Source organism: Dasypus novemcinctus, unplaced genomic scaffold (genome assembly GCF_030445035.2).
Source record: "Dasypus novemcinctus isolate mDasNov1 unplaced genomic scaffold, mDasNov1.1.hap2 scaffold_167, whole genome shotgun sequence".
NCBI lineage: Eukaryota > Metazoa > Chordata > Mammalia > Cingulata > Dasypodidae > Dasypus > Dasypus novemcinctus.
The window spans coordinates 497,561-523,393 of record NW_026688160.1 but is presented as its reverse complement, the minus strand read 5'-3'; the positions used below and the strand labels follow the sequence as shown (position 1 = coordinate 523,393).

General features: G+C 38.6%; 1 long non-coding RNA gene and 1 pseudogene across 1 annotated transcript in view; both read left to right on the top strand.

Moving 5' to 3' along the window:
• The window catches only part of LOC131277590 (uncharacterized), a 77,172-nt gene extending 69,846 nt beyond the window's left edge, over positions 1–7,326 (top strand). Inside the window, exon 5 of the long non-coding RNA XR_009184731.2 lies at positions 7,216–7,326. This is a non-coding gene — a long non-coding RNA (uncharacterized lncRNA). The remainder of the gene's footprint in view (positions 1–7,215) is intronic.
• A 6,340-nt stretch (positions 7,327–13,666) lies between these two features.
• Positions 13,667–15,233, top strand: LOC131277587 (ornithine decarboxylase pseudogene; annotated as a pseudogene).
• Positions 15,234–25,833: the final 10,600 nt, after the last annotated feature.

Below are 25,833 nucleotides of genomic sequence, written 5' to 3'. Positions count from 1 at the left end.
GGGAGACTGAGGCAGCAGGCCGCCGGGTTACATCAACATTTTTCTTATGTGAAAATTAACCTAATCTTTGTTTTTTTTTTTTTCAATTTATGGCTGACAAAGGTTTAAACTGGGAAATTACCAGGCAAACTGATTCTTAATTCCCTAACCTAGTAGATAGGTTTAATCTGCCACACCTAGTCTTGCCTTAAAAGCTCTTGCAAAGAGGAGGCCCTTTTCCAATTGTTTCCATAATCAGATTTCTATGACTTTTTCATCCTGCTTAGTTTAATTTGGGCTTTAAGAATATTTATAAATATAACTGCATATTTAATTTTTAACAATTTGAATAGACCTCTTTTAAGAATTTTTGTTAATTTGATATTATCCTGATGTATGAAGACATACATTGAGCTTTTTTTTTTAAATGGGCAGACACAAAGAGTTAGACACAAACACAACTCATTGATATTACTTATAATTTGCATTTTATATACTGTTTAGCTTAAATAATTAGGGGTCCAGAAATACATATTACTTATATAACTGCATATTTAACCTCAACAATTTGAGCAAATAGGCAGACATGAATAGTTTGACACAACAACATGACTTTAGTTACTTTAAACTTTTCAAAGACTTTTGAAACTCTTCTTAATTTGTACTATGACCATGCAGTTTACCACAAGAATTTTCTTTCTTACTTAATGGATTGTAATAACCAAAATATTCTCAATGCCTTAGCACCATTTTGTTTTAGAACTTTATATTTTACTTTGAAATTAGCAGAATTTTGGATAAGCAACAAGATTAATTTTATATATATTTACTGAGGCTATTTGAAGCCTCAGGGAGACAGACTGCTTTCTCTCATGAATTGCCACTCTTAGGAACACTGACCGTCAAGGCAGGAGACTTCTCCCCCTCCACCCCCCTTTTTGATTTTGGAGATAATAAAACTCCAGTGGCCATTTAACCTTATTCTATCAGGCAGCAATTTATTTAGTTTACACTTGAATTCATGAGAGAAAGGGTTACTAATACCAGGAGAGGAGACAGTGATGTCCCAGCTCTTCTCAATTATGAAATAACCATAGGCAAAGGCAAAGGGTGAGGTTAGGCTTGAAGTAACCATAAACAAAGGAAAGGTTAGTGTAGAATTTACACTTAAATAATAGTTTCAGGCTAAATTCACCCAGCTATAATCTCAGTTATTGTCTTTCCACTGTTTTATAATATAAATGCATTTATAAATGATTTTAACTCTTAGTTACAGTTTTTATTAATTTTTTTAAAAACCTATTAATTTTATAACACCTTTAAATACCTTTCATTCAACTTATAACATATTAAATGAACTTAACCATTACTTTAATTTTTCCTTTAAAGTAAAAGAATAAATCTCTTGCAGTTAGTTTGAAATAAAAGGCTACTTTTCAGGATTTGATTTCTAGAACATAAAATGTTCTTTTAAAAGAGGTAAGACTCTTCTTCAAACATTGAGGATATGATGAGGTTAAAGCACAAGAAGCTATTGATAAAAGACTTTCTTTGTATATTGATCTTACTCAATTTAATCATAAAAATTTCCTTCCACAAACCTTCTACACTTTCAGTATTCATTCAGGTTCTGTCCCACACTCTACTCTTTCCAATAATCAATCACTTTATCTTAGGACAAAATCATCTTCTGTTTCCTTAACAATAAAAACACACTCCATATATCCCACATACTAAGTTACCAGGCAAACTTCTTACAACATATAATTGCCATTAATACTAAACAAGTTTGTTAAAATAATGAACTTTTCTTCACTTTAAATACTTAGTAGCATGTAATACCAGAAACAGTTTTTTTGGAAGCAAGTTGGCAGCGGAGATTGGCTGCCAAATAAGTTTGTTATAAAATTGCCTTTTATTATTATTATTATCAATTCAGTTTTGTTAAATAATGACTTTCTGCAATTAGCCACTTAAATACCTTAAACAATGCTTTGTAAAACTTTTATATTTATACCCTTAAGACAAATTTTACCTTCACAGAACACATTCTCTTACTTAAGGTTACTACAATACCTTCTAAGAACCTGAGCAGAATGCAAACGTATTTTGGCTTTGACACCCTAAGGAGGGAACTTTACTGCATTTATTCTGATTCTGCTTTTCACCCTCTTCACTTCCCCCCCTTCCAGGCAGTCAGGCGCACAACAAACAGGAATGCGGCTTATGAATAGAAGGGTGGACTCACTGGAAAGGGGCAAGCCGCTCCCCCCTTTCCAGCTTTCAGCCAAAATGGGCAGACAGAACCTACTCAAATTTGGCAACTCTCCCAGGGACCCAGCCACCCTGACTGGGACATCCCCAACAAACTTGGGTGCATGGCGGGGACACAGATGGCCTCCAAGCCCTGGCAAAGGGCCAGACCAGAGACAAGACAGCAGAGCATGCACAAACATCTAGACTCCGCAAACATCCAGACTCCTCAGCTTTTGCCCCAGAATCATTTCACTCCCTTGCCAATGGCAAGGGAGGGCTCCATCTCAGCTGTAATTCCACTTTACATAAGGACAACTCCAACACTGGCCTTGAGCTGACACAGACAGAAGCACAAAGGTCACTAATCTGACCCACAAGTTTATATATTTATTTTCACCATGGCTGCCCCCCACAGCCATCACAAACCTCAGAACACTTAACATTTGGTATAAAGCGAATTCATTCACAAATTAGCACCATAACAAAAGATTTCAGCTAGACTTTTCCACTGTTTAAACTTTACACCCAGACCAAGCTCCACCAGAAAAGCTGATCCATTTTCCTGTAACCAAGTTTTGTTTCCCTTAATCTAGACCAATTTCCAGGACATTAGGACTTGAACCTATAAATAGCCCTTCCTATTAAAATCGAGACTCCACTCCTTTAGTGGATATAAGACCAGTACCAGATTCTAACATGCAGTTAGACAAACCCAAAACACCAGGGCTTTTCCCCGGTTTTCCTCCTTTTCCCAAGCCTAGAGAGAACGGCTTCCCCCCAGCCTTCTGGGGCTACTAGGGTTCTCTCGGGAGGTGATCAGCCTCCCCTTCCTAGCAATTAAAGCTAGGGCCTTCCAGACTCTGCTCACCCGGGGAGTCTTACCTTCTTCCATGTTCGGAGTTCTTTTTCATTCCCAGAATCTTTCTCTTCAGACCTTCCATTGCCCTCGATTTTTGTCGGGAAGATTCTGGTGGAGCCCACATCTTTTCTGGATTAAATTTAACCCAGGGGCGCCCAGATTTGGGGTTCACCTGAGTCCTCCCAGCTTCCTCGGGGATTTGGAAGGGGCAGCAAAATGCTACCGTCTCTGGCCTTCATTTGTAGTCCTGGCGGAGTTGCCAAAAATGTTGTGGAATTTAAGAGAAGTTCAATTATTTGAGTATAGAGAGGCCAGGACTCAGGAATGATTTTGAGAAGGAAAAATGGTTTATTGACGGCCGGCCAGACTCGGGAGCTTTCAGTTTGAATCCCGAGCCCCGAACAAGATTTTCAAACATCTTTTATACAGAGAGGAAAGGCCAAATGGTCCCTTTGTTCAAGTCTCAATAGGCTTCAATTAGCATATATCTTCCACATCTTAGGTAAGCTTTTAGCATGGACTCCAGACATTCTAGATAAGCCTTTTGCATATTTGGTTTTTGCATTTCCCCTAAATACTTAAAGTTTATAGCCCTTGCATTGTTAAACATTTCCTGGGACTGGAGCCGCTGCTGGTCCCTAAGGGCAGGACTGCAGCCTCTTACCGTTCCACACCCACAAGTCAAACAACTTAGTTATCTCTGAAGAGACAAAGAGCCTTCCACCCATAGCCCACATTATAGTCACATCTGCTTTTTGTACCATATATTGTGAAACTGCCAGACCCCGGATCCATTGGATCCTTCCCATCTGGGTCACAGTAAAGACAAGCGCCTGGAATAAACATGTGCTCCAACCTGCCTTACCATGAACCCTCACAGGAACCTAGGCTAGGTAAGCTGGGACCTGCCATGCCAAGATTTTCCATTCTCCCCCTCCAGATTCTTTGATGTTATGAACCTCTCATTTCATGCAATCTTGCTGGGTATCTGTGTTTGTACCTCATCACTGAAAAAAATTCCCCATAATCTACAAAACACTTGGCTGAATGGGTTCTTGTTCCATGATCTTGGCAGTACCTGTCCACATCAGATACACACACAGTGTCAAGTGCTTCTGGATTATTTTGGTTAATTTTAATTTTGAATCATGTACCATTTCATATACCCACCTTGGAAGTGACATCAGTTTTAGCTGCATGTGTTGTACTCAAGTCTCATTTCCTTCTAATTTGACAGCTATATGTGAAGTTATTAACACCTGATAAGTTTATTTCAAGTAGGTCAGAGATTGGTTTTTCATTGTTTTCTTTTCCAGAATATAATGTCATCAGTTTGCAGGTGGTGGGATGTTGTCTTTAGGTGGTAGAGGGTCAGTAAATCTTCAGTAACTTAAAAAAAAAAAATCCCTGAGGATATTCCACTGATTTCCTACAATACTGAAAAAAACTCAATTCACTATCATTGGATCCTGTTTTAGTTAACCGAGGCTGATGAAAACAGTATTTCCCCAAATGAGTTGGCTTTTCCAAAGGGAGTTTATTGACTTGCAAGCTTACAGTTGTGAAGCTGAGAAAAGAGTCCAAATCAAGACATCTTCTGGCAATGCTCTCTCCTCAAAGATCAGCTGTGGGTGATCCTGGACTCTTCTGTCATATGGGAAGGTACATGGTGTCATCTGTCAGTCTCTGCTTTCTCCTCTGAACTCTGTTGCTTTCAGTTTCTGGTTTCTCTCTCAGCTTCTGAGCATTTCACTCTGAGCACCTGTGTCTGTCTCTTTCCATATGGACTCTAGTAAGAGGATTAAGTCCCACCCTGAGGCATGCCTTACAGAAGTAATCTAATCAAAGAGTCCCATTTACAATAGGTCCACTCCCACAGGAATGGATTGGCTCTAAGGACATGATTCTCTGGGATCCATCCAACATCAAACTGTTACAGATCCTCTCTAGTGAACTGTTCCCCATACATGGGCTGCCCTATAATTACCTCTTGTGGGATCAGTGGTGTTGCCTGATGGCATAGACCTCAGGGCCATGAGGACCAAAGGGAATGTTTTGGCCAAGACAGAACCAGTGAGTCAATATTTAAGCTTTAATTTGTTATCTCATGGATTTATTCTACCTTACCATAGGTGTTGGATGGTATGGGCAGTGGGTGATTTGCTGGATAGGAACCACTTGACACAAACTTTAAATATATATATATACATTTTTAAAAAGATACTTAGATTACATAAATGTTTATTGACACACTTTTTTATAACCTTTCCAGTGAAGTGAGTTTGAAGCTTGCTTGAGAGTTCAAAGGGTACTCCCTGCTTTGGAAAACCATTTTCTTTTTTTCCCCTACAGTTAAAGCATTCTTATTTTGACAAGAGAATGCCTCAACCCATTCTTAATACCTGTAAGCCATAAACTATATATAATTAAAATCCATTGAAAGAACTGGCTGGTAAAGCCCTTCAGCTGATGTTCAAATAGTCCAGGTGTGGGGGTTAAGGTTATGGAGATACATACATTAATAAATTTTGCCTAGTTTACAAGCCTGTCATGTATGAATCTGGTTACAGATTTTTTAAAGTACCTTATCAAAGACTGCCCACCAATATATTTCCTTATCCTTTTTCATTTTTTGCATTCTGTAATGGGTAATTTCATGGAGTGCTCACATGTAGTTTCTTCTAGGGACTCTAGGGCAAACAGGGCACCATCCAGCACTTCCTAGATTCTATCCCCAGAATTTAATTGGTGACCCTACTGACTCTATTTTTCTTTTTCAAATACAAAAACACTTTCCTAACTGTGAGCTAACTCATTTGGAGAGGGCTTATGAGGGACATTGTATAAGGAAACTGTTTTGTTGTCTCCACATATTGTTGAGCTGCTAGGTTGGCATTTTTCTTCTAAGTTTTGTGAGTGTGAGCTTCCACTTTTATCACAGCATTTTTTCTTTGTTTTACCTTTTCCTTAGGTGATAGAAATACATCTATTGTTTCAGATAGTTACCATTTTTTTAATTTGTTTCCTAATGACTTCAGGGAGTCCATTTGTTTTCATAAACTTCCCAAATCATGAATTACTCCAAACACATACCTACGGTCAGTATAAATATTGTGATTTCCTTTTAGCTAAATGACTGCCTCTATTTAAAAGTTTTACCACAGCTCACTAGGGCATGGTGAGGCTAGGGGCTTGTTGACCAGTAATTGCTTCTACTGTAGTGGTTACTTCATAGTCTGCCTCATAATTATCTGTTTCTGTTTTATGGTAAGACACATCTTAAAATTTGATCTAACCCAGGTTTAGCAAGGATTTTTATGTTGTTGTTTGTTTTGTTTTGTGTGTGTGTGTTTTGCTTTGTTTTGCCTTATTTTTGGTAAATCTGGTCCTGGGGATAATAATTGAGAAACAGGAACCTCACAATCTGGAGAATCATCTTTTTCAGGCATGGACAACAGAGTACTGGATTTAAAGTATCACAGTAGAGGATTTGGATATTTTAAGGAGTGAGCAGTATGATTTCAAAAAGGTCAGTCTGTGAGTTGACATATGCTAGGCTTTTCTTGAGAATAGCAACCAGCAAATCATGAGCTCTATTAACTAAAAAGTACGCCCCCTGCCCAAGTCAGCTGACACCTCATGTAATGTTGCAACCGCAGCTACTATCCTTTCATGGCTGAGTATGGTATAACTTCTGCATCCAGTTACAGACTGGAATATTTTATAGCTTTTTCCCTTTGGAAACTGTGGCACGGAGGTCTCACAAGGAGAGACATACTCTTTCCATGGCTATGCTTGCAACCGAAGGAATGTGGTAATAAAGAGTTCCCCAGTAAACAGGAGGAAGCTGTTAAAGACTAAAAGAAAAGATGAGCACATACGTTTTGTAGTAAATTGAACACTTAGACTTTGTACCTTGAGATAAGATTTTTTTAAGTTCCTTAGACTATGAGTAATGCTGATAGTTAACTGCTTGTTCTCATGTAGACAGGTATATATAGAGTGCCTTGTAAACAAAAAGTTGTCTGATAAGTCTCTACTCACAGACCGCCTGATCCCAGCTCTCTCTCTCTTTCTTTCATTCTTCTTTTTCTCTTTCTTTCATTCCCAATAACATTCAGGCCCAAATCTCCAACAAATGGTGCCCAATGCAGAGCCCAAAGAAGTGAGTCTTCCAAAACAGTATTGGGACCCACGGAAAGGACTCCTATGAGGGTTGTAAATGACGTCCAAAGCAGTGTGACTCAAGTCTCCTTTTAGGTAAGTAACATTTCCACGAAGTCATCAGGGTAATGGGTATTCAAATGGGAAGTGTGGAAGAATATTTGCAAGTGTTAAAAACTTTGTTGAAAGCTAGTGGGGTGCCTGTAAAAAGTTGTGAGTTAACTGAATTGTTTGCTTTAATACAAAAGCATTGTGGTTGGTTTCAGCCTCAGGGGCATAATGTTTTAAATTTGAAACAGTGGAGATGTGTAATGAAAGCTTTACAGAGAGCATATCAAAGAGGGGAATCCATTCCTTTTATCTGTGTGAGCTTTGTGCCAGCAAATTACTGCCACCTTAGATCCTTTACAATCAGAGGAAGATGACAAAGAAGAAATTACTATATTTTCAAAACCCATAGACAAACAGAAAGTGGAGGGCCATTTGAAAGAAAGAAATTCTGAGCCAAAAGGCAGAGGAGAGTCTCCTGGCTTTATGCCTAGTCCTAGAACTAACCCTTTTATAATTAAGAAAATACCTGTCTACTCTAATAAAATATGCAGTCTCCATATATCATCCAGGTCTTTATCCTAGCTTATATCCAGTTCAACCTAATGCACCTGTTGAGCCAGCAATTATGGCTGCCCCAGCATCAACACCTGGAATCTTTTCCGATATGGCAGATGCTTTACCCTATGTTAAAAAGATAGTTGTGGGTAGGAGACAAGATGGCGTCTGAGTGAGTGCACCTTATAATCTCTCCTGCAAAGAAGCGGCTGAGTAGGGTTGGAGTCCTGCTAGACCAGGCTGTTTTGGGTGTTTGAAGGGAAGGAGGTGTCTGGATGTTGATTTGGTGGGATGGTGACAGAGGAGATTCTTGGAAGAGGTAGAATTTTGGGTCTCATTCACAGAGGTTGCGGTTGTGAGTGGGACCCTTCCCCCTGGGACTGGCTGCCCGGTGGTGGTGATTCCTGGAGGCTTTGCTTTGCTGGGGAGTTCCCAATCCCTGAGCAGGCTGTTTTGGAGACTTGCAGGGTGGGAGGTGTCTGGAAGTTGATTTGGTGAGACAGTGACGGAGGAGATTCTTGCAAGAGGTGGAATTTTGGGTTTCTGATTCAGAGGTCAGATGTTCTGGCTGGAGCCCCTCCCCCTAGGGCTGGCGGCTGGGCCATGGTGATCCCTGGGATCTTTGTTGTGTGGGGTGTTCGTAAACCTGAGCAGGCTGTTTTGGGGGCTTGCAGGGCAGGAGGTGACTGGATGTCAATTTGGTGAGACAGTGACAGAAGAGATTCTTGCAAGAGTTGGAACTTGCAGTTTCTGACATGGAGGTCAGAAGTTTTAGGAGGAACCCTTCCACCTAGGGCTGGCAGCCTGTCTGGGGTGGTCCCTGAACTCTTTGTAGTGCAGCAGCACACCCAGCAGGCTGTTTCAGGGGCTTGCAGGGCAGGAGGTGTCTGGATGTCTATTTGGTGAGACAGTAACAGAAGAGATTCTTGTAAGAGGTGGAATTTTGGGTTTCTGACACAGAGGTCAGAGTTTGCAGGTGGGGCCCCTCTCCCTAGGGCTGTGCCCAGCTGCAGGGATCCCTGAAGGCTGTGTTGCACTGCAGTGCTCCCAGGCCCCCTGTTAACTGGATGCATGGTTCCCAGGTCTGTGTCCCCTAAACCCTGGTGGCCCACACTCCAGAGACTCACACACCTTAAGTCTGCAATATCACAGCCTTCCCATCCCTGAATCCACCGTGCAATGAAGTCCACTGAGGTCTTTGATTATCCTAGCCCTCAGCATTTCTGTTTTTTTTTCTTTTTCTTTTTTCTTCTTTTTTTTTTGTCTTGGTTGCTAATATTGCATTATCTCCTGGTCTTTTCTCCCATTTTATCCCCCAAGGTCCTTTTTTGTTTATTTAGTTTTTTTTCTCCTTTTCTTTTTCTTGCTTGTTTCCCTCCCTTTTCTTTGCCCATGCTCTTTTTTCTTCTCTTTTTTTTCTTTTCTCTCTTTTTCTTCTTATTTTATTATATTTAATTTATATAATAGGAGCTGCAGGGAGCACTTCACATTTGCTGTGTTTCCTCATCCTCCATTTCCTCTTTTCTGTGTGAATTGATTTTGGCCACCCTACATCTTGTTATCCTCCATCATCTACTGTCTCCCTTACATTCCACCTCCCTTTCTTTGGCCCCCAAATTGTCTGACTTTTAATTTCTAATACCTTTGTTCTGTTTTTTGTCTTTTATCCACTCTTGATATTATTGTCTTTCTTTTCTCTTTCCCTCTCTCATTAAAACACTGCTTTTTAATTCATACTCTATTTCTCCAATATTCAGTTGACTGTCTCATTATAGGTACTCTATTTACTGCTATAACTCAACACAACTTACATGAGTCTAATATCCATTCTCCCAGATCTCACATTTTTGCTCTGTTAACAGTTATTACCAATACTACATTACACACTTTCTTTTCTTACTCGTTTTGCTTTCCCTGGCCCTAATATTTTCCTTCAAAGTGAACTTAGCCAGCAACAAGAACATAGAATAAGAAGAACAAAGTGACAAAGAGAAGACATAACATTTATGCAAGAACAACTAATTAATCCCCAAGAATAGACAAAGAAGCTAAGGAACTGATTAAACCCATCAAGATAAAATGATGACCAGACAGCAACAAAAAACTACAAACCAAATCAATAATCAGGAAAACATGGCTGAATCCAATGAACAAACTAAAAGCTGGGAAGGGGAGCAGAACATTGGACAAGTAATTAAAGATCTCAAAACATATATTAGAGATTAACAATATGAAGAAAACACTTGGAGAGGAAATTGCAGACCTATGCAAAAAGATAACAGATATGATGGGGATGAACAGCACAGTTCAAGAAATGAAAAATACACTTGCTGCAAATAGCAGCAGATTAGAAGAGTCAGAGGAGAGAATTAGCGACATGGAAGACATTACATCTGAAATCAAACAGATAATAGAACTGATTGATAAAAAGATAGAAAAAATCCAACTAGGACTTAGGGACCTGAATGACAATGCAGAATGCACAAACATATGTATTATAGGCATCCCAGAAGGAGAAGAGAAGGGAAAGGGGACAGAAGGACTGTTGGAGGAAATAATGACTGAAAACTTCCCAAATCTACTGAGAGAGATGGATGTACATGTCTAGGAAGCACAACACACCCCAAACATCATAAATCCCAACAGGCCCACCCCAAGACATATATGTGTCAAATTATCCAATGCTCAAGACAAAGAAAAAATTCTAAAAGCAAGAGAAAAGAAAACCATCACATACAAGGGAGGCTCCATAAGATTAAGTGCTGCTTTCTCATCTGAAACCATGGAGGCAAGAAGGCAGTGGTATGATATAGTCAAGGTACTAAAAGAAAAAAAAATCCAACCAAGAATACTCTACCCAGCTAAACTAGCATTAAAAAAGATGGAGAGTTAAAAATATTCACATATAAACAGAAATTGAAAGAGAATGCCAACAAGAACCCTGCCCTTCAAGAAATACTAAAAGGAGTTCTTCAGGAAGAAAGGAAAAAACAGGAGAGGCAGAGTTGGAGGAGAGTGTAAGAGCAACAAAAAAGACAAAAAGAGAAGGAAAAAAACAAACAAAATATGACAAACACAAGTCCAATCAAAATATGGCTAACATAAAAAATTCCTTGAAAGTAATAACACTGAAAGTCAGTGGATTAAACTCACTTATCAAAAGATTCAGACTTGGAGATTGGAAAAGGAAATATGACCCATCTATATGCTGTCTACAAGAAACACATCTTAGACCCAGGGATTCATGGAGGTTGAAAGTGAATGGTTGGAAAACAATCTTACAAGCAAACAATAACCAAAAAAGACAGGAGTAGCTATATTAATATCAGACAAAATAGACTTTAAATGTGAAAAAATTGTGAGAGACAAAGAAGGCTACTACATATTAGTGAAAGGGACAATCTCTCAAGAAGAATGAATAATCATAAATATTTATGCTCCTAACAAGGGTGCCTCCAAATACATGAGGCAAACACTGGAAAAACTAAGTGAAAGAGTAGATGACTCTACAATTATAGTGGGAGATTTTAATACACCACTATCAACTTTGGATAGAACATCTCAAAAGAGAAACACTAAAGAAATAAAAACTTTAAACAGTATATTAGAGGAGTTGGATCTAATAGACATTTACAGATCATTACACCCGAATACAGCAGGATATACATTTTTCTCAAGTGCACATGGATCATTCTCCAAGATGGACCATATGCTAGCCACAAAGAAAGGCTCAGTGAATTCAGAAAGATCAAAATCATAAAAAATAATATCTCTGACCACAGTGGAGTGAAGCCAGATTTCACACCAAGATATGGAAATTAAACAGCATGCTCTTAGAAAACAGTGGGTCAAAGAGGAAATCTCAAAAGAAATTAATAACTACCTTGAAACTCATGAAAATGATAACACAACATACAAAACTTATAGGATGCAGCAAAAGCAGTACTGAGAGGGAAATTTATAGCCATAAATTCATACATCCAAAAAGAAGAAAGAGCAAAAATTGAAGAACTACCTGCACATTTGGAGGAATTAGTAAAAAAACAACAAAGTAACCCCACAGGAAGAAGAAAGAAAGAAAGAACAAAGATAAGAGCAGAACTAAATGAAATAGAAAATAGGAAAGCACTTGAAAAGATAAACAAAACCAAGAAGCTGGTTCTTTGGGAAGATCAATAAAATTGACAAACCCTTAGCTAGACTAACAAAGAAAAAGAGCGATAAGATGCAAATACACAAAATAAGAAACAAGAAGGGAGATGTCATCACTGACCCCACAGAAATAAAGATTATCATGAGAGGATACTTTGAAAAACTATATTCCAACAAAACTGACAATTCAGAGGAAATGGACAAATTCCTAGAAACACATAAGCAGCCTATATTGATGAAAGAAGAAATCGATGATCTCAACAAGCCAATCACAAGTAAAGAGATAGAATCAGTCATTAAAAACCTCCCAACAAAGAAGAACCCAGGGCCAGACGGCTTCACTGGTGAATTCTACAAAACATTCCAGAAAGAACTAACACCAATCCTGCTGAAACTCTTCCAAAAAATCGAAGCAGAAAGAACATTACCTAACTCCTTCTATGATGCCAACATTATCCTAGTACCAAAGCCAAACAAAGACACCACAAAAAGGAAAATTACAGATCAATTTCTCTAATGAACCTAGATGCAAAAATCCTCAACAAAATAGTTGCTAACTGTATTCAACAATACATTAAGCAAATTATATACCATAACCAAGTGGGATTCATTCCGGGTATGCAAGGATGGTTCAACATAAGCAAATTAATCAATGTTATACACCATGTAAGCAGATTAAAGGGAAAAAATCATGATTATATCTATAGATGCAGAAAAAGAATTGGACAAAATACAGCACCCTTTCTTGATAAAAACACTGCAAAAGATCAGAATACAAGGAAATTTTTTTAACATAATAAAGAGTATATATGAAAAACCCACAGCCAACATCTTTTACAATGGTGAAATCCTAAAATCCTTCCCTCTAAGATCAGGAACAAGACAAGGATGCCTACTCTCACCCCTTCTATTTAACATTGTCTTAGAAGTACTTGCTCGAGCACTGAGGCAAGAAGCAGATACAAAAAGCATTCAAATTGGACAGGAAGAAGTCAAAATTTCATTATTTGCAGATCACATGATCCTATACATAGAAAACCCTAAGAGGTCTACAACAAGGCTTCTAGAACTTAAATGAGTTTAGTGAAGTTGCAGGTTATAAGATGAATGGACAAAAATCAGTAGCATTTCTATATACAAATAATGAGGAAGCTCAGGAGGAAATCAAGAAACAAATATCATTTACAATAGTAAATTAAAATTTCAAATACCTGGGAATAAATTTAACTAAAGATGTGAAAAACTTATACACAGAGAAATACACAAGACTGTTCAAGGAAATCAAAGAAGTCCTAAATAAATGGAAGAATATTCCCTGTTCATGGATAGGAAGACTAAATATTATCAAGATGTCTATCCTACCAAAACTGATCTACACATTCAATGCAATCCCAATAAAAATCAACACAGCATTCTTTAAGGAATTAGAAAAACTCACTATGAAATTTATTTGGAAAGGAAAGAGGCCCCGAATAGGTAAAGACATATTGAAAAAGAAAAATAAGTCAGGCCTCTGCAGCTCTGCCACCAACCACCCTCTGGCAGCAGTTCTGGTGCCTCCTTGGGCCAGCAGTCCTCCAGCGGGAGGGAGCGAGGTGGGCAGCAGTGGTGGCAGCATTGCGGGCTGCAGGACCTCCTCGGGGTGTGGCCCCAGCGCCCAAGTGCTAGGAGAACATTTCTACTGCTGCATCAAGGGCACAAGTCTTATAATTCAGCAAGATTTGGAATTCCTGGAGAATTGCCTTCCTGAAAAGTTGAAAGAAATCTCTTTAAATTCTGTCTCTTAGTTTTCCATTTTGTTGTGTTTCAGTGGAACATCAAGAAACCATGAACAACTTCAGTAATGAGGAGTTTGACTGCCATTTCCTGATGAAGGTTTTACTGCCAAGGACATTCTGGGCCAAAAAATTAATGAAGTTTCTTCTGATGATGATAAAGATGCCTTCTATGTTGCGGACCTTGGAGACATTCTAAAGAAACATCTGAGATGGTTAAAAGTTCTTCCTCATGTCACCCCCTTCTTTGCAGTCAAATGTAATGACAGTAAAGCCATAGTGAAGACCCTGGCTTCCATAGGGACAGGATTTGATTGTGCTAGCAAGACTGAAATCCAGTTGGTGCAGAGTCTCGGGGTGCCGCCAGAGAGGATAATCTATGCAAACCCTTGTAAACAAGTGTCTCAAATTAACTATGCCGCCAATAATGGAGTTGAGATGATGACTTTTGACAGCGAGGTTGAGTTGATGAAAGTGGCCAGGGCATATCCAAAGGCAAAAGTTGGTTTTGTGGATTGCCACCGATGACTCCAAAGCAGTCTGCCACCTCAGTGTTAAATTTGGAGCCACACAGAAAACCAGCAAGCTTCTTTTGGAATGGACTAAAGAGCTCAATATTGATGTCATTGATGTCAGCTTCCATGTGGGAAGTGGCTATACTGATCCTGAAACTTTTGTGCAGGCCATCTATGATGCCCGCTGTGTCTTTGACATGGGAGCTGAGGTTGGTTTCAGCATGTATCTACTTGATATTGGTGGTGGCTTTCCCAGATCTGATGACGTGAAGCTTAAATTTGAAGAGATAACCAGTGTCATTAATCCAGCATTAGACAAGTATTTCCCATTAGATTCTGGAGTGAGAATCATAGCTGAACCAGGCTGATATTATGTTGCTTCAGCTTTCACACTTGCAGTGAATATCATTGCCAAAATAAATTGTGTTTAAGGAACAGACAGGCTCTGATGATGAAGATGAATTGAGTGAACAAACCTTTATGCATTATGTGAATGATGGAGTGTATGGATCATTTAATTGTATCCTTTATGATCATGAGCATGTAAAGCTTCTTATGCAGAAGAGATGCAAACCAGATGAGAAGTATTACTCATCTAGCATATGGGGACCCACGTGTGATGGCCTTGATCGGATCATTGAGCACTGTGGCCTGCCGGAAATGCACGTGGGCGACTGGATGCTGTTTGACTGGATGCTGGGGGCTTACACTGTGGCTACTGCTTCCACTTTCAATGGGTTCCAGAGGCCAACCATCTACTATGTGATGTCAGAGCCTGCATGGCAAGTCATGCAACAAATTGAGAGCCGGGGGTTTCCACCTGAAGTAGAGGAGCAAGATGCCAGTGCTCTGCCTTTTTCCTGTGCTTGGGAAAGTGGGATGAAGTGCCACCCGGCCACTTGTGCTCCAGCTAGTATTAATGTGTAAATACCATTTTTGTAGCTGCTGTGAGTTTATCTTGAATGGAGGGATTTGGGGGGGGGATCATTTAACTTAATTACTGCTAGTTTTGAAATGTCCTTCTAAGAGTAGAGTTGGCACAGACACAGCGATAAGGAAGACTAGGAGATGGGGTTACACTTATCTGTGTTCCTATGGAAACTACTTGATTATTTTGTTTTATATGGATTTTTATTCACTTTCAAACATACTTCTAAGGGATGCCTCTCACCTGCTGAACAAGCATTTGTAGCTTGTATGACCGCAGAATGGGCCAAAAGCTTAATGTTGTGACCTGTTTTAAAAATAAAAGTATCTTGAAATTAAAAAAAAAGAAAAAAGAAAAACAAAATTGGAGGAATCACACTACAAAGCTACAGTAGAGAAAAAAGCATGGTATTGGCACAAGGAGAGACACACAGACTAATGGAACTGAACTGAGAGCTGATAGAGATCCTCATATATATAGTCATATAAAATTCAATAAAGCCACCAAACCCTCTCAACTGGGAAAGAATGGCCTATTCAAAAACTGGTGCCTAGAGAACTGGATATCCATATGTAAAAGAATTATTGTAACTTTGGGTAAGGGAATGTGTCCTGTGAAGGTAAAATTTGTCTTAAAATAATATAATTATAGTCTATATGGTTACAAATAATTATGAGAATTTTAGCAAAGCATTGTTTAAATTAAGGTACTTAAATGGATAATTGCAAAAAGTCATTATTAAACAAAACCTGAATTGATAATAATAATAATAAAAGGTAATTTTATAACAAGAAAACTTGTTGGCAGCCAGCCTCCCCTGCAAACCTGCTTCTAAAAGACTATTTCTGGTATTACATGCTACTAAGTATTTAAAATGAAGAAAAGTTCATTATTTTAATAAGTTTGTTTAGTGTTGATAGTAATTATATTTTGGAAAAAGGTTGCCTGAAAAGTTTCCAAAATTGTTTTGGTAACTTATGTATGTGGAATATATGGAATGTGTTTTTATTGTTAAGGAAACAGGAGATGATTTTGTCCTAAGAAAAATGATTATTAAGAAAGAAAAAATGTGTGACAAAATCTGATTGAATACTGAAAGTGTAGAAGGTTAATGGAAAAGAAATTTTTATGGTTAAAGTTAAGCAAGATTTGATGGGTCTGTCTATAAAGTTTTAAATAGTTTAGTATCAAGAAGTATACTAATGCAAAGTTAAAATTTTCTTCTTTCTCAAAGTCTCTCAAATCATTAGCCTGTTTTGGTACAAGTTTATAAAAAGTTTTCATCTTGAATAATCAGTATACAAAGAAAGTCTGTTTTATCAAAATAACTTCTTGTGCTTTAACCTCATCATTTCCTCAGTGTTCAAAGAAAAAAAGCTCTCATCTCTTTTAAAGGAAATTAATTTTCAAACCTGCTTTCTCAAAATCAAATCCTGAAAAGTAGCTTTTTATTCCAAACTAATTACCTTGAAAGAAAAATTAAATAGTTGAGTTCATTTAATATGTTATAAATTGAATGGAAGGTCTTTAAAAGTGTTATAAAATTAACCAGATTTTTAAACCCTGTTAACTAAAGTTGTATGAGTAAAAGGTTCATATGAATGCTTAAGAGTGTATAAATTTACCAATATTTCAACATAATACTAAACAAAAGTACAATATGATTATGGATTTAATTAATATAAAAAGGTGTGTGTCATAGAAACAACTTCTTATCATAAATTGCAGTAATACCATTGTAGTATGGAGCTGTACCAAATATTGCTAGCTTGTTGCAAAAAATTAATATCCAACTATGCCACTATCATTTTGTTTTAAAATGTGCTAAGACTTTCTTTAGTATTTCCTTAGGCAAGTCAAGCCAGCCTGCATTCTCCTACCTGTAGAAAAGTCAACAATAGACTTTTGCAGTGCCTCCCCAAGGCTGTGTATATAGCCCAACCATCTGCCCTGGCCTTGTGGCAAAGAATCTGGCTGTGCAGAAGAAATCTGTGGCTAAAAAAATGCTACTGATGACATTATGTTAATAAGTAATCCTTTTTTCAAAATTAAAAGAAACAGCAGAAACAGTGGTATCTTATCTTGAGAGCCTGGGGTGGGCAGACAGTTGGGGTGGACTGTGAGGTCCCTCCTCCTCTAATGAATTCTTCAATATTGTTTAGTTGGGCAAAACAAAACTATAACCTCTGCTGTGATTGATAAAGTACAATGTTTTCTCATGTTAATGTAGTTTGTAATATGGTTGGAATACTGAAAATCTTTCATCCCTCACTTAGCTCAAATATTACAACCATTGTATGTATTAATAGGGAAAAGTCCTTCATGGAAGTAGGAAAACCTCCAGCAAGCTGCTTTAAATAATAAGAAAAGGAAAGTAAACTGTGGACATTAACTTAGCCTATGAATTGGACATGGCAAGCACTAATATTGGCTTTGGGTGGAGTTTGTGGCAAAAGCAAAATTCTAAACAAGTATCCCTTGGATTTTAATCACAATTCTGGAAAGAGACCAAAAGTGCAATATAAAAAAGCAATTGTGTGCAGCATGGGAGGTCCTGCTAAAAGTGAAAGATTTAAATCAATAGGGTCTGGTCACTCTAAAGACTGCCATCCCTATCCGGGGGTGGATTGCAAATACTAAAAGCAAGACAGAAATGATGGACTGTTGTAAATCACCCTCAGATTATGAAAAAGCACCTGGGATACCTGCTAGTAGTAACAGGTGGCTGTCATGTCCCTGCCCACTCCACTAACACCCCTTTTAGGACTGTTGACACAGATGCCTTTGTAAAGGTCCAGGGCCCTACCACTGAAACCTGAGAAAAGGAAAAATTGGCTCCACTGTAAAGGTGAATATCAATGAAGAAACTATAGTGATGGCCAGAAGAAGAAAAGGCATCTGGATACCTGTGAGAATGATGTGGAATTTGGCAGTCATTTCCTGAAAGTCAGTTATTGCTACATATGGCACAAGAATTCTTGAAATGGACTAGATGCTTTCTTTGACTGCTTATTATAAGCATTTTGGGGATGATTGGTATCATTACAGTTGCTGCTATTGCTGTAATAACTTTACATGAAAGTATGAACAGAACAATATGTACATAACTGGCATAAAAATGCTAGTGATTTGTGCCATAGTCAAGAGCATATAGATTCTGGGCAGTTAAATAATTGAGTTAATGATTTGAAATCAGCTATGTTACATATTAGAAATCAATTGTATAATTTGAATTTGTTAAGGGGGTTGAGATGTGGTTGGAATGAAAGTAATTTCTGTTTAACTCTGCTTGCATATAATACATCAAATATAGTATGGAAAAAGTAAGAATCATTTATTAGGCCATAAAAGTAATATCTCTCTGGAAATAATTGAATTACAAAGGAAAATATTAGAGATGTCTCAATCAAATTCATGTAGCAAATGATAAGGATATTTTCTCAGATATGATTTCACATATTACACAATTTAACCCAGTTAATTGGTGGAAAGCACAGCATTTCCTGTCAGCTTTAGGAATAGGGCTAAACATATTTGTTCTATTGCTCATGATTCTTGCCTGTGCCGGACAGTGCTTTCAAAGAAAATTGCAAAGTGTAACAGCCATGGGACATGCAAATAATCTGGTGCTAGCCAAAGCACTTCAATAATCTCCCCAAGTCAAAGAGCTTGGCGGGTAGTCAATGATGAGTAAGACTTTTGAGAGGAGGGCAACCTAAGACAGGCATGGTCACCTCAAGTAAAACAAAAGGGGGGGGAGGTGGACTTGGTCCACTGGTTAGGGTGTCTGTCTACTACATGGGAGGTCTGCAGTTCAAGTCCCGGGCCTCCTTGACCCATGTGGAGCTGGCCCATGTGCAGTGCTGATGTGTGCAAGGAGTGCCATGCCTTGCAGGGGTATCCCCCACATAGGGCAGCCCCATGTGCAAGGAGTGCACCCCATAAGGAGAGCCGCCCAGTGTGAAAGAAAGTACAGCCTGCCCAGAAATGGTGCCACACACATGGAAAGCTGACACAACAAGATAACACAACAAAAAGAAACACAGATTCCTGATGCCACTGACAACAACAGAAGTGGACAAAGAAGATGCAGCAAATAGACACTGAGAACAGACAACTGGGTGGGAGAAGGGGAGAGAAATAAATAACTAAACAAACAAACAAAACAAAAAGGGAAAGTTTGGAAACTGAGACACAGAGGTCTCACAAGGAGAGACATGCTGTTTCCATGGCTATGCTTGCAACCTAAGGAATTCAGTAATAAATAGTTCCCAGCAAACAGGAGGAAGCTGTTAAAGGCTGAAAGATGAGCACATACCTTTTGTAGTAAATTGAACACTTAGACTTTGTACCTTGAGATAAGATTTTTTGAATTCCTTAGACTATGAGTAATGCTGATAGTTAACTGCATGTTGCTGCTTGTTCTCATGTAGACTGAGGTATATATAGAGCTCCTTGTAAACAATAAAGTTGTCTGATGAGTCTCTACTCATGGACCCCCTGATCCCAGCTTTCTCACTTTCTTCCTCTTTCTTTCATTCTTCTTTTTCTTCCATTCCTGATACCCTTTGGGCCCAAATCTCCACCACTCCCCATGTCTCCAGTGATGGCTTTTAATAGTTTTATTTTGATTTTCATAAACTTGAAATGATAAGTTTAATTGTAATTGGGTATAAGGTTAAAGTTGGAGGTGGTAGAGATTGTATAAAATCCATTTAAAGATGTTTAAAGGGTCCTTTTTGCAAGGTATTTGACACCTCTTGAACTTTCAGTTTTACAAGTGTTGTGAAGTTGACAGATGGAGCAAGGTAAATATGCTAACCTTCTCATTTAAAGTTTGTTTATTTATTTATTTGTTGTTGTTGAAGTTAAAAAAAGCACCAGAAGAATACAATGTAAATGACCAGACAACTTGTTTATTTTGTGGAATGGAGCATTTTATAAAGAATAACTTGACTGACTAATAAGACCTCACTCTTGTACAATACCTTACAAATCTGCACTAGTGCCTGTCATGAGCAGTAAAGATCTTGACAACTCTCTAAGTAACTTCATATAATTTCTGAAATGTTTATATGAATAACTTTTTTGCACACTCAAATTTAACCAACAGAAAATTAGATAATTCTTTTTAATTTGACAACACATCCCATGCAAGTCCCAACATATCAAATAATCCTAACAACTTTTAAAATTTCTCTTCTATTAAGGTAAAAAATTAACAATTTTTTTCAGAGTCATGGACCCAAAGGGTATCGGGAATGAAAGAAAAAGAGAGATTGGGATCAGGGGATGTGAGAGCATTGAAGCCTCAAGTTCATCAGACAAGTTTATTAATCTCAGGGGCTTCTTTATATACCCCAAGCAATCGTGAGAACTAGCAACTATTCTTGCTAACTATTCCCATTACTTCAACCTGTGTAACACAATGGATCAAAATCTATGATTATAAATCAAAGTTCAAAATTTCAATGTTCTATTATATTGTTGAGAAAACATAGCCATAAATCTTGTTGCCCAGGTTGTTCCATTCTACCTAGTCCTCATTCCACCTGAATGTACACATCTCCTGCTAGATTTATGACCTGCATGTATAGCTATGGAGACAGCATGACTCAGTGGTCAAGGAAGTAACTTGCTTCCATGGAAACAACATACCTTTGTTTCCCACAATTTTTTATTTTCTGGGACCCCTGTAGAAATCTTTGATCAAGGAGACATACTTAGGATTTGTTTGAGGAAATGCAAGATGTCAAAATTGCCAGGAGGTTTGTAATGTATATGAAATAAGATCATAGGTCACCATGAACAAGACTCAGCTCCTTATTTAACCAAAGTGACAATGAAAAATTAAAACAATATTCTGGCAGTAGTATGATCCTTTACAAAAATAGATATATTAAAAGGGAGATGAGGGGAAGCAGATGTGCCTCAAGTCATAGGGCTTCCACCTACCATATAGGAGGGCCTGGGTTTGATCCCTGGGACCTCCTGGTGAAAAATAAGAAGAGGAAGCATGCCCCACATGATGAGCCAGTGACATAGTGAGTCAGTGCCTGTAGAGTGAGCCAGTACCCATGGAAGTGAGTACCACAGCAAGATGATGATGCAACAAAAGAATGATGAAGGGGAGAGTCAAAGTGAAGCACAGTGGAGACCAGGAACTGAGGTGGCACAATTGACATCAAACCTCTCTCCACATCAGTGGTCCCCAGGAACAAATACTGTTGAGTCCTAGAGGAGAAAAACATGAGAAGAGAAAACCAAAAGAGAAATAGCTGCAGAAGATCACACAGTAAATGTACATACACAGCAAAAATAGCAGAGTGGTGGGAGAGGAAGATGATTAAATAAATAAATGTTTTTTTAAAAAAGGAAGATGACTTGATTCTCTTAAAAAATGCATTCATATTAAAGACTACATGCAGGGCAGTGAATTGTTGTGATAAGAAACATAATAAATGCCTTCTAGGCCAATTACTCATAAGGCAAATAAAACTTCTTTCAATCACCTACTGAAAGCAGAACAATAATCCCAGAAAATGCTGTCATTTTAATGGGAAAAACCAAATTTCAAATTTGCATGCATATGCTGTTTATAAAAATCTTATTGGAAAACCCATTATGTCTTATCCAGCAATAACCATGAAAAACAAAATTCTTTTTCTGCAAATCTTTGCAACTTTCCTATTCTTTCAGGTTTTATCCTGTATTTTTTCTCTTTAAAATTTTTCAATAGCCAATGATTTTGCTTTAAGAAAGAACTATTCTCTTATTTTTCTCTACAAAACCATATCCTGCATACCATGTGTATTAGTCAGCCAAAGGGGTGCTGATGCAAAATACCAGAAACTGGTTGGCTTTTATAAAAGGTATTTATTTGGGGTAGGAGCTTGCAGATACCAGGCCATAAGCATAAGTTAATTCCATCACCAAAGTGTATTTGGAGCAAGATGGCTGCTGATGGCTGCAAGGGTTCAGGCTTCCTAGGTTCCTCCCTTTCAGAGTCTTGCTTCTCTCTGGGTTCAAGGCTCCTTTCTTCCAAGGGCTTGCTTCTTCCTGGGCTCAGCATTCCTCTCTTCCATGTGCTGGCTTCTCTTTTCTCTGTGAGTTTACTTCCCAGGGCTCCTGCTTAAGGCTTCAGCATCAAACTCCAACATAAAAACCCTCATGAGGGAAACAAAGGCATGTTGTTTCCATGGAAGCAAGCTACTTCCTTGACCACTGAGTCATGCTGTCTCCATAGCTATACATGCAGGTCATAAATCTAGCAAGGAGATGTGTACATTCAGGTGGAATGAGGACTAGGTAGAATGGAACAACCTGGGCAACAAGATTTATGGCTATGTTTTCTCAACAATATAACAGAACATTGAAATTTTGTACTTTGAATTATAATCATAGCATTTGTGTTACACAAGTTAAGGTAATGTGTTACACAAGTTAAGGTAATGGGAATAGTTAGCAAGAATAGTTGCTGGTTCTCATGATTGCTTGGGGTAGATAAAGAAATCCCTGAGATTAATAAACTTGTCTGGGGAAACGGACTTTGGCCCAGTGGTTAGGGCGTCCGTCTACCATATGGGAGGTCCGTGGTTCTAACCCTGGGCCTCCTTGACCCGTGTGAAGCTGGCCCATGCACAGTGCTGATGTGCACAAGGAGTGCCGTGCCACGCAAGGGTGTCCCCCGTGTGGGGGAGCCCCACACACAAGGAGTGCGCCCGTGAGGAGAGCCGCCCAGCGTGAAAAGAAAGAGCGGCCTGCCCAGGAATGGCACCACCCACACTTCCCGTGCCACTGACGACAACAGAAGCGGACAAAGAAACAAGACGCAGCAAATAGACACCAAGAACAGACAACCAGGGGAGGGGGGGAGGGAAATTAAATAAAATAAATAAATCTTTTAAAAATAAAAATAAAAAATAAAAATAAAAATAAACTTGTCTGATGAGCTTGAGGCTTCAATGCTCTCACATCCCCTGATCCCAATCTCTCTTTGTCTTTCACTCCCAATACCCTTCGGGTCCATGACTCTGACATCTGGCACCCAATGTGGGGCCCAAAGCAGTGACTGCAGCAGAGATTCTTCCATGGCAGTATTGGGAACATGGAAACTGAAAACCTTCCTGAAAGGTTGAGGTGTCCATTGAAAGGTGACTCAAGTCTGACAATACAGTGGTGAGAATCTTAAATTAATTTTGTTTTCTGCTAGCATCAGGGTATGGGGAATCAATGAGGATGTCTGGAAGAATATTCACAGGACAAAAATCTCTTTTAAATACTGTTGGAGTCTCAGTGAAAACTGCTGATTTACTTGAATTTTTGCTCTAGTACAAAAACACTGTTATTGGTTTCAGGCACAAGGAAAAAATCTTTTAAATCTTAAACAGTGGAAACAGGTAATGAAGGTGCTACATAGGGCATACCAAAAAGGAGAGACTATATCACTGTTGGTGTGGGCTTTAGCGCAACAGATTGCAGCAGCCTTAGATCCGCTGCAGTCTGAAGCAGAGGAGGAAGAAATTACCATCTTTTCCAGGGAGTCCCATGACACAGGCCATCAGAGTGAGGACAGGGAGGAAATAGAGGACAAGGACAAGGATGAGCCCCCCAATGAGAAAGAAACTAAGCCCTTTCTGCCTAAGCAGGTGTCTAAATTGAATATTTCTAAAGCCAGCATTTACCCTAATTTGTGTAATGTAGCCCCTACAGTCTCACCGGTTACAATGCCGACAGCCCCGGGAATATTTACTGATGCCATTGACACCAGGCCCTACACTAACAACGTGTTTGTATCAAATCCAGTTCCAACTACTCCCTTAATGCATTGTTTGCTGCAAGGATCTTGACAGGGGGTCCTGAAGGAATGCAATTACTAACAGCTTTCCCGGTAAATATTCAACAAGTTTCCCCAGAGGCAAACAACCCTCAAGGAGGATATAATTTTCATCATGAACCCCTGCCACTTTAAATTCTGCAAGAACTTAAACAAGCCTGTGCACAATTTGGAACTAATAGTCCTTACGCTTTTGGCTTAGTGCAGGGGCTGACTCAAGCTGACCAACTTATCCCCTGGGATTGGGACATGCTGGCTAGAACTGTTTTAAGCTCGGCTGAGTTTTTGCAATTTAAACCTGGTGGACAGATGAAGCCAATATGATTGCGCACTGTAACGCAGTACAGAATCCTCCCATTCTTACTGCTGCTGAACAATTATTGGGTATTGGTGATTGGTCTGGAATTCAAAGACAGCTCCAATACAATGATCAGGCCATAACACAAGTGCACAATTCATTTTTGGCAGCTTGGAAACGGATTTGTATACCTGGAAAACCTACTCAATCTTTTGCCAAAGTGATCCAGGGAATTAACCATATGTGGAATTTGTAGCCCAATTAACTGACATTTTGATTCAAAGAATTGAGATACCAGAAGCAAGAGAGTTAATTTTGTTAACGTTTGCTTTGGCAGGCTAACAGTGAATGTAAAAAGGTGGTCATGGCCGTAGCCTTTAAAGGTAGCTTGAAGGAGGACAGAAAGAAAGGAAATTGTTTTGAATGTGGGAAGCCTAGTCACTATCAGAAAGAATGTAGATCTTTCTAGCCCTATAACATTGTCTGTAGAGGCTGAAAAAGAACTGGCATTGATAGAGGATCAAATTTCTCAAGGGCAATTAACACAAATAGAACCTGACAAATCTGTTGATTTATTTTCTCAACCCCTTAATCTCCAACAGCTTTATTTTGGCAAGAAGGTATACTGGAATGGGTTTTTGTGTTTTTTTTTAACCTAATAATAAACAAAAAAGATTGCAGACATATCTCCAAAAAATAATTTCCATCCTAGCAAAAGGCTGTGTTAGATCGTTACAATTAAAGTGGTCTGATCCAGACAGGATTATTTGTGATCTTTCTCATGAAGAAATTCAACACTTATATAACTAATCCTCAATGGCAAATAGCTATTAGTAATTTTCAAGGCATTATTGATAATCATTATTCTACTTCTAAATTGTTAACGTTCTTATGAAGAACCACTTGGATTTTACCAAAAAATGTGAAAACCGTTCCTATTGAAAATGCATGTACAGTATTTACTGATGATAGTAGTATTGGAAAAGCATCATATGTTACCTCTTAAAAGGAACAGGTTTGGCAGACTCCTTATTCATCTGCTCAACTCACAGAGCTTTCAGTCATCATTAAGGTTTTACAAACGTTTCAGGAGCCCTTGAATATTGTCTCTGATTCTGAATATGTGTGTTTAACTGTAGCTCTTATTGAAAGAGCTCATATTTTTATTACCGATGAATTGTCTCAACTCTTTGCTGACCTTACCAAGCCCTCATTCGACAAAGAAGCCAGTCCATATATATTTCTCATATCTGGTGTCCTTCTTCCCTTCCTGGTCCTCTAGCTACCCCAAATGCCCAAGATGATCTGTTAGTGGGATGTTTGCAGGATGCAACTAAATATCATGCATTAATTCATATTAATACTAAGGGACTTAGACATAAATTTCCTCAATCGACAAAACATCAAGGTCAAGAGATTATTCACATCCATCCCACCTGTGGACCTTTGGCCACAGTGCCTTTTC